This window comes from Cibotium barometz, chromosome 20 (assembly GCF_041138505.1).
Source record: "Cibotium barometz isolate CiBa-2024 chromosome 20, ASM4113850v1, whole genome shotgun sequence".
Lineage (NCBI taxonomy): Eukaryota > Viridiplantae > Streptophyta > Polypodiopsida > Cyatheales > Cibotiaceae > Cibotium > Cibotium barometz.
This window is the reverse complement of record NC_141065.1, coordinates 52919682-52929064: the sequence shown is the minus strand read 5'-3', so window position 1 is coordinate 52929064 and position 9383 is coordinate 52919682.

Here is a 9383-nt window from a genome sequence, read left to right as displayed (position 1 = left end):
GCCAAATTAGATAGTGTCTTATGCTTTGTTACTCTACTCCACCTAAGCTAAAATATATAGTGTCTTATGCCTTGTTACTCTACTCTACCTAAGCCAAGAGCTGTGAATTCTTTAATAATTCACTAGTTTTTGATACTTCTCTCTTTCTTCAATCCCCATTGGTGGCTCCATCAACATACTAAACCAATTGATTGGTTGGGGGCCTCTACCGTGAATAAAGAATCGAGCAAATTATAAGGTAAGTATATTGAATTTTGATCTTTTCTATAATTACTCAATGATTCTCTCTTCTCAACCCCTCTCAAGCTTGAGAAGTTTAATTGGTATGGTTTTTTTAATGCTATTGAAGTTAATTGGTGAATAGTAGTGAAGAGTTACATAATTTAATAAATGCTATAGAAGTTAATTTCCACTTATATTTAAATTCTAATGGTTTTTATAATTTCTCTCTCTCACTCAAGAAATGGTCATACTCATGACCCATTCTCAATCCAAATGAAGCTTTTCATAAAGCTTTTCCTTAATCCAAGATTAAGCTATGATTGAGGCCAAATTAATGGCTTTTTGCTATGCTTTTAGTTTATGCCCATTGATGATTCAATCCATTATGGATTGATGACCCAATTAGAGACCATTCTAATTGTTTTCTTAATGATCCAATTAGAGACCATTATGGATTGATGATCCAATTAGAGACCATTCTAATTATTTCTTTAATAATGAGCTTTATCCCGTAGAAAAAAAATTGAGATTTATCAGTCATAGTAGCGGAGCTATGGCAAAATTTTTATAGAAATCACGCATAAAATAAATTCATTCAAAGCATAAAAAGAGGACTTCCTACCATATTCTAGGAACTATCATCCTAGATTAATTAAAAGAATTTTATTATGCATGGAGATGTGGATGTTTGCATGTAGATGTAGATGTATAGATGTAGATGTGGATGTGGAGGTGGATGGATGCATGTAGATGTAGATGTATAGATGTAGATGTGAATGGAGATGTGGATGTATGCATGTAGATGTAGATGTATAGATGTGGATGTGGATGTATACATGTAGATGTAGATGTAGATGTATAGATGTAGATGTGGATGTAGAGGTAGATGGATGCATGTAGATGTAGATGTATAGATGTAGATGGGAATGGAGATATGGATGTATGCATGTAGATGTAGATGTATAGATGTAGATGTGGATGTGGAGGTGGATGGATGCATGAAGATGTAGATGTATAGATGTAGATGTGAATGGAGATGTGGATGTATGCATGTAGATGTAGATGTATGGAGGTGAATGTGAATGTGGATGTGGATGTATGCATAGAGATGTAGATGTATGCATGTAGATGTGAATGTACGCATATAGATGTGGATGTATGGATGTGAATATACGATATGCGATGTGAGGGAATCTGAAGTGATGAGATAGAAATGATGTGATGGGATGAGTATACATATAAATGGAATATGGAATAAGTAATGTAGATTGATGAGGGATAATGTGGAAAAATGAAAGTTAAAATAGAAATTGTTGTAAACTGTTTGTAAATACTGTTTGTAAATGCTGTTTGTAAATGATTGTTTTATGTCAAGAATGCTGGGGGGAGCATTTTGACCGTCTTGTGATTAAAGTCGTGATGGTAAAGTTGCAACTGCTGACGGGGAGTCAATGAAGGACGTCTCGCGTAGCAAGGTCGGCCGAGGTCTTGACCAGCCTCGGTGCGATTAAAATGTTGAGCTTCCGGTACGGTGGATGAGGGGCCAAGGAAGCGGCCTATGCGTGAAGCGCTAGGTTACCTGCGAAGGATCCTAGAGGGTGCTGACCATACGGTGCTCGGGCTCTGGGTTGCCTAGGATACCCACGCGTGCGTCGAGGAAGATATTGGAACAGAGTTGGAGTTGTTTTCTGAAATCGAGCATGGATCTGGTTGATTGACCTTGCTGGTCTTCAATGGATGAGTCCATGGCTCCTTATATGGATCTGTTGGTTGATCTTGCTGATCTTCAACGAGAGTCCATCTTGTTAAGTGATTATATTGCCAAGTATTATGGGCTAGGAACTATCGAAACGGCTCCTGAGCGTTCTAGTTGCCAATGATGCCATAGATACTCTGATGAAGGAATGATGGGAAATTAAGAATCAATTGGATAAATTGGAAGATGGTGATCAATGATACTATGGTTTTATTAAAGGATTGTTTTAAACTGGTTGAATCTGGTTGAAAAAGGCAATTTCATATTGGGTGTGTGAGTGGTGTGACTAGTTTTATTTTGCATGAACATCCGGCTAGGGGGCCTTGGAACTCTTTTCCTTGGTACCCGGGACAAAACCTAACCAAATTTTTAATTGGATCCCATCACTACAGTGGTTGGGCGGTTGGCTAACCCATGGGATTGGATGGGGTTAGGCTGGACTGATGGATCCGTAAATCGAGACTCAAACTTTTGTTTTTACGATAGAAAAAATAATAATAAATCCCGGACAGAAACTGTTCTATGGATAGGAATCAACGGCTGTGCCTCTTGAATGGGGAAAAAAGCGTTGATCCCAATGATCCAAGTGCAAGTTTCTTCCTTGAACTGACTAAGTATCTTATAGATGTAATCGGATCATCTCGATCAGAAATGATCTTGACTACGTTAGAGTAAAAAGTTATCCTGGTGGAATCGCCCGTGCTTTCCGATAAAGGAAGATTTTCCGGGTTCGGTTTTGGAACAACCGACGGATTAGTCTCTTATCCGGATATCCGTGGGCGAGGCCCCGACGAGTGTGGGACCCCTGTCCCGCGCGAGAAGCGCTACTTCTGCTGTCAGTACCCCGAATCCGTTGCTCGGTGGGAACAGGGATCTTACAGTTGGTATCAGAGCATTTGGTTAATAAAGATCAACTGAGAAGACAAATATGTCAAAAATTTATCAAGAAACACAAAAAGGTTATAATTGTGTGATATAATTCATACAATTTGATATTCAAACTGAAACTCGTAATTTTGGTAATTGGGTCTTCAGATGGAAGTACCGCAATTATATAGAAACCCTGACTTGCTTGAGGCCTAGACATGATAGTATTTACCTTATAATTCCAAAGGCCGTGACTACCCGTATATACCGAGAGTATACTGCAGCTCTTTACTGACAGTATATACGAGTAAATCTAAGACTTGAAATTATAAGCGTTAATGCTATCTAGAGGATGATTTCGAATGTGATTGATATGATTTTTAATTCTGTTTGAGAATGAATGAATTGATTTGGATTCTGATTGAAAATGTTGATTTTTAAAAATTAGTTGAAATATAATGAAACCACAATGAGGGGGAATGGGACGAGTCCCTGTGATGATATTCATAACTAGAATGATGATAACGAATTCAGCAAAGCACTATGAGATTAGTGGGTTGTGCGGTCAGATTGCTACTGTTAATACTTGACCGGTAGATCAAGTTAAGGGATGTCAAATTGAGAACTTGCTTGACTGAAATTTCCGTGTGGAGGAATGTTCCGAAGGAAACTTTTCGGTCTAATGGACTATTATCATGTTAAAGATATGAATGATATAATCTGAATGAATCGTTATTTAATGATGAGTTCTATATAAGGGATATTTATCCCAGTGTTCTGTAGGGTTGACCAGAATATAAGCAACCCCAGAATAAAAATTGGATCTTAAGAATAAGAGCTGTCCTCTACCTTGCGAGATGAGGACATCTCGCACTTTTTAAGTGGGGTAGGATGTAAGATTCCTCCCCAGCCTTCGAGGTATATAGGAGTAAGAATCTCCCTTTCGGATCTTATAATTATTCCCTCTCTAAAATAAAAGAAAGTTTCTGTTTAAAAAAGGAATACCCTTTTCCTAAAATACTTCTCAGGAGTCACGTCTATTTTAAGGATTTAGAACAATGAGTTTAGAAGTGAGAATCGGTGTTTTGGATACCAAGGTTTTGGTTTTCATTCGAGTATGGCCCAAAAGAAGTTCTTTATCTCTTGGGCAGTATAAGAAGTTATCCCCCAGATATTGTGATCCTTATATCTGAATTCAATGAAAGTAGGTGACTTAGCCTACAAGTTCTTTTATCTCCTCATCTCAAAATTCTTAATGCCTTCTATAGAAAAATGTGTCAAACACAAATCATGGAAAGACGGTAAAACTTCAGTGGCAAGTTACCGTTGGCTTCTAGGTTACGCTAGCTCCTTCCTTTATATAAGTCGTAACTTTTACTTGTCGCTCACAGTAATCTTACTCCCATCAATCTCCTTTCTTTCTTAATCTCCTTCATGGCTTGGCAACAGGAATTAGTTTTATCCCTGATGATTTCTCACCTTCAAGACGCAAGAGAGTCTGTGAAGAAAGACTTTATAGAACAGTATGAGCGCTCACTTTTTCCTCACCTAGGAACTTCTGTAGCGCAGACCAAATGGCGGACCTATCAAAACATAACTAGGGTAACACCCTGGGGTCAGCAGCACTTTCGTAACAATGTCCGCTTGGCCATGGTTATTGAAGCTTTGGGTTTGGGTCCTCGATACTACTGCGTCATGAGATCAAGGCATCTTGGGTTTTCTGAGCGGGTCTTCTTACTGGCGTGTTTTCTTCCTCATGAGAAGATATGCCTTTATCCCGTTTTTGGCTTGCCTCTCAGAGGTCCTTTTGTTAGATCACCTCATACCACTGAGATAGGTGCGGCAATAACCAGCAGAATCATTCCCATAGATGAGTTACCCTATACTTGTGCAGCTTGTGAGGACTGCTTTTGTGACCATATGATGGACGGGCTTATGGAAGTGTAAAGAGTTCTTCTATCTTTACTGTATAAGTCCCGTGAATGAATAAAGTTTAAATCTTGTTCTTATTTTGAATCTTGCTCTCTTTAAGACTTTTCTTGGTGGTTAATCGTGATTAAAATTTTTCTCTAAGTCTCATATTCGTGCATCTTGCAAAATTATTCCAAGTTGCGAGATGAGGACATCTCGCGTTTTTTAAGTGGGGTAGAATGTAAGATTCCTCCCCCAACCCCTTTTTGATGTCTAGTATATTTCCCTGTAATCAATTCCTTTTCTAAAATATAAGAGATCTTGTTTGTGGCTGTTTTAACCTAGAGAGAGAAAATATTCTAGAGAGAGAATATTCAGATTTTGAATATTTTTGGATAGAAAAATATCTCTTATAATTCAGATGAGTTTCCCTGAAACAGAAATTTAAAAAGAATTTTCCAATGTGCAATTGGAATTAATTGGAAATAGGTATAAAGAACCTTAGCCTAAGGGTCTAGATTTTCAGAAATCTTTAGACTATGGTCCAATTAAGGTTCCTATGGGCCAATAGCATCAATCCATGTGTAGGGAGGAGATAAATCCAAATTGTAAAAAGAAAATACCCAAAAATGAGTAAATGCTCACATGAGGTGAAGAGTTGAAAATGTACAAGGTTTATTAGTAAAAAACTATGAGCAATATTAAAAATATGAGATATTTTGGGAATAATGATTTTATTATGACACATATGTAAGGAAGGGGGAGTCCCTTAAATGCTCACATAAGATGAAGAGTTGAAAATGTACAAGGTTTATTAGTAAAAAACTATGAGCAATATTAAAATGATTCCATTATGACACATATGTAAGGAAGGAGAGTTCTTTAAAGGAGGTGCATATTTCACATAAGATGAAGAGTTGAAAATGTACAAGGGTTATTAATAAAAAACTATGAGCAATATTAAAAATATGAGATATTTTGGGAATAATGATTTTATTATGACACATATGTAAGGAAGGGGAGTCCCTTAAATGCTCACATAAGATGAAGAGTTGAAAATGTACAAGGCTTATTAGTAAAAAACTATGAGCAATATTAAAATGATTCCATTATGACACATATGTAAGGAAGGGGAATTCTTTAAAGGAGGTGCATATTTCACATGCTTGAATGAATTTTAAACTCATAAAAAATTAAGATATTTCATCTCTCCTCTCTCCTCATTCAAGTCTAGTTCCAAAAAGTTAGCTTAATTGACCTAAAAATGGTCAAAAAGTGACCAAACTGACTTGGAAAATTCTAGAATCAGTTTGTTTGGTTAGGAACTCAAATTTTCCTATAAATAGAAGCCTCCCCTTGTTGAAAAAAAACATAGTCTCTTGTGCTTTGTTACTCTACTCCACCTAAGCCAAAATATATAGTCTCTTATGCTTGTTACTCTACTCCACCTAAGCCAAAATATATAGTCTCTTATGCTTGTTACTCTACTCCACCTAAGCCAAATTAGATAGAGTCTTATGCTTTGTTACTCTACTTCACCTAAGCCAAATTAGATAGTGTCTTATGCTTTGTTACTCTACTCCACCTAAGCTAAAATATATAGTGTCTTATGCCTTGTTACTCTACTCTACCTAAGCCAAGAGCTGTGAATTCTTTAATAATTCACTAGTTTTTGATACTTCTCTCTTTCTTCAATCCCCATTGGTGGCTCCATCAACATACTAAACCAATTGATTGGTTGGGGGCCTCTACCGTGAATAAAGAATCGAGCAAATTATAAGGTAAGTATATTGAATTTTGATCTTTTCTATAATTACTCAATGATTCTCTCTTCTCAACCCCTCTCAAGCTTGAGAAGTTTAATTGGTATGGTTTTTTTAATGCTATTGAAGTTAATTGGTGAATAGTAGTGAAGAGTTACATAATTTAATAAATGCTATAGAAGTTAATTTCCACTTATATTTAAATTCTAATGGTTTTTATAATTTCTCTCTCTCACTCAAGAAATGGTCATACTCATGACCCATTCTCAATCCAAATGAAGCTTTTCATAAAGCTTTTCCTTAATCCAAGATTAAGCTATGATTGAGGCCAAATTAATGGCTTTTTGCTATGCTTTTAGTTTATGCCCATTGATGATTCAATCCATTATGGATTGATGACCCAATTAGAGACCATTCTAATTGTTTTCTTAATGATCCAATTAGAGACCATTATGGATTGATGATCCAATTAGAGACCATTCTAATTATTTCTTTAATAATGAGCTTTATCCCGTAGAAAAAAAATTGAGATTTATCAGTCATAGTAGCGGAGCTATGGCAAAATTTTTATAGAAATCACGCATAAAATAAATTCATTCAAAGCATAAAAAGAGGACTTCCTACCATATTCTAGGAACTATCATCCTAGATTAATTAAAAGAATTTTATTATGCATGGAGACGTGGATGTTTGCATGTAGATGTAGATGTATAGATGTAGATGTGGATGTGGAGGTGGATGGATGCATGTAGATGTAGATGTATAGATGTAGATGTGAATGGAGATGTGGATGTATGCATGTAGATATAGATGTATAGATGTGGATGTGGATGTATACATGTAGATGTAGATGTAGATGTATAGATGTAGATGTGGATGTAGAGGTAGATGGATGCATGTAGATGTAGATGTATAGATGTAGATGGGAATGGAGATATGGATGTATGCATGTAGATGTAGATGTATAGATGTAGATGTGGATGTGGAGGTGGATGGATGCATGAAGATGTAGATGTATAGATGTAGATGTGAATGGAGATGTGGATGTATGCATGTAGATGTAGATGTATGGAGGTGAATGTGAATGTGGATGTGGATGTATGCATAGAGATGTAGATGTATGCATGTAGATGTGAATGTACGCATATAGATGTGGATGTATGGATGTGAATATACGATATGCGATGTGAGGGAATCTGAAGTGATGAGATAGAAATGATGTGATGGGATGAGTATACATATAAATGGAATATGGAATAAGTAATGTAGATTGATGAGGGATAATGTGGAAAAATGAAAGTTAAAATAGAAATTGTTGTAAACTGTTTGTAAATACTGTTTGTAAATGCTGTTTGTAAATGATTGTTTTATGTCAAGAATGCTGGGGGGAGCATTTTGACCGTCTTGTGATTAAAGTCGTGATGGTAAAGTTGCAACTGCTGACGGGGAGTCAATGAAGGACGTCTCGCGTAGCAAGGTCGGCCGAGGTCTTGACCAGCCTCGGTGCGATTAAAATGGTGAGCTTCCGGTACGGTGGATGAGGGGCCAAGGAAGCGGCCTATGCGTAAGCGCTAGGTTACCTGCGAAGGATCCTAGAGGGTGCTGACCATACGGTGCTCGGGCTCTGGGTTGCCTAGGATACCCACGCGTGCGTCGAGGAAGATATTGGAACAGAGTTGGAGTTGTTTTCTGAAATCGAGCATGGATCTGGTTGATTGACCTTGCTGGTCTTCAATGGATGAGTCCATGGCTCCTTATATGGATCTGTTGGTTGATCTTGCTGATCTTCAACGAGAGTCCATCTTGTTAAGTGATTATATTGCCAAGTATTATGGGCTAGGAACTATCGAAACGGCTCCTGAGCGTTCTAGTTGCCAATGATGCCATAGATACTCTGATGAAGGAATGATGGGAAATTAAGAATCAATTGGATAAATTGGAAGATGGTGATCAATGATACTATGGTTTTATTAAAGGATTGTTTTAAACTGGTTGAATCTGGTTGAAAAAGGCAATTTCATATTGGGTGTGTGAGTGGTGTGACTAGTTTTATTTTGCATGAACATCCGGCTAGGGGGCCTTAGAACTCTTTTCCTTGGTACCCGGGACAAAACCTAACCAAATTTTTAATTGGATCCCATCACTACAGTGGTTGGGCGGTTGGCTAACCCATCGGATTGGATGGGGTTAGGCTGGACTGATGGATCCGTAAATCGAGACTCAAACTTTTGTTTTTACGATAGAAAAAATAATAATAAATCCCGGACAGAAACTGTTCTATGGATAGGAATCAACGGCTGTGCCTCTTGAATGGGGAAAAAAGCGTTGATCCCAATGATCCAAGTGCAAGTTTCTTCCTTGAACTGACTAAGTATCTTATAGATGTAATCGGATCATCTCGATCAGAAATGATCTTGACTACGTTAGAGTAAAAAGTTATCCTGGTGGAATCGCCCGTGCTTTCCGGTAAAGGAAGATTTTCCGGGTTCGGTTTTGGAATTTCCGTGTGGAGGAATGTTCCGAAGGAAACTTTTCGGTCTAATGGACTATTATCATGTTAAAGATATGAATGATATAATCTGAATGAATCGTTATTTAATGATGAGTTCTATATAAGGGATATTTATCCCAGTGTTCTGTAGGGTTGACCAGAATATAAGCAACCCCAGAATAAAAATTGGATCTTAAGAATAAGAGCTGTCCTCTACCTTGCGAGATGAGGACATCTCGCACTTTTTAAGTGGGGTAGGATGTAAGATTCCTCCCCAGCCTTCGAGGTATATAGGAGTAAGAATCTCCCTTTCGGATCTTATAATTATTCCCTCTCTAAAATAAAAGAAAGTTTCTGTTTAAAAAAGGAATAC